Source organism: Camelina sativa, chromosome 6, assembly GCF_000633955.1.
Source record: "Camelina sativa cultivar DH55 chromosome 6, Cs, whole genome shotgun sequence".
In the NCBI taxonomy this organism is placed as follows: domain Eukaryota; kingdom Viridiplantae; phylum Streptophyta; class Magnoliopsida; order Brassicales; family Brassicaceae; genus Camelina; species Camelina sativa.
The window spans coordinates 20,044,955-20,045,942 of record NC_025690.1 but is presented as its reverse complement, the minus strand read 5'-3'; positions in this window follow the sequence as shown (position 1 = coordinate 20,045,942).

The following is a 988-nucleotide window of genomic DNA, read 5'->3' as shown; positions in this document are numbered from 1 at the left end:
GTTAAAATAGTAGCATATAAAAATGTGAATGATGTTACGGAGAAACCTTCAAAAATCAAAAAGTCTTACGGTTATAAATATGTTTACGAATCAAATCGAATTGCTAATTAATATGTTCAATGTTACAGCTACACTTGCAACTTATCATATAAAATGTTCTATAAAAAGTTTTTTTTTTTCCAGTAGATCTAATCTCCTTTGCTACTTCTTCAAATCGGTCGTTTCTTATCTTTGGGGTAATTATAAGCAATTTTTGGTGGTTGAGTTTCGTTTGACATTGAATAATGATAATGTACACACAAAACAATTTGTACTCCTTCCGTTTCATAATATTGAATATTTTAAAAAAGATTTTTTTGTTTCATAATATAATAAGATATTTTTAAGTTTTTATGTTACTTTTAGATTAGTTTAATATTTTTTATTATACAGTCTTGTTTGTGTTTGGTTGAACTTTTTTAAAGTGGTCATTTCTTAATTTGCGTGATTTCACTCCAAACCTCTTATATATCGAAACGGAGTGAGTATATTCCAATGAGTCCAAGTGAAAAAGGGTTGGGAGTGTGTAAGAAAACATATATATGTTCATTTTTCACACATCTTCCATTTGTCAAGTCTCCCATTCCTATAATTACGGTCTCAGCTTTAATTGTTTCCTCTATTTTTCTAATTCGTTCTAATTGCTTTAATCATCATCATTAACAAAATAAAGAGATAAGATAATGGGGGTCACATTAACAGACACCTGGTAAACGAAAACGAATCTAACCCGGTTTAGTTTATAGAGATTTTTATTAAAAAACGAACGTCGTGATAGTGAATTATTTTTTGTGATTATTCAATAAAAAAGAAATAAAATCAGAGTCAGAGTAAGACACTGTGGTACGGAAAATAAATAATTATATATAGTATTGAAAGCCATCTTTTGTGGGAAAGAGAAGTTGAAGCTGCTTTAATCACGCCTCTGAAGATCCCTAATTTTAATTCT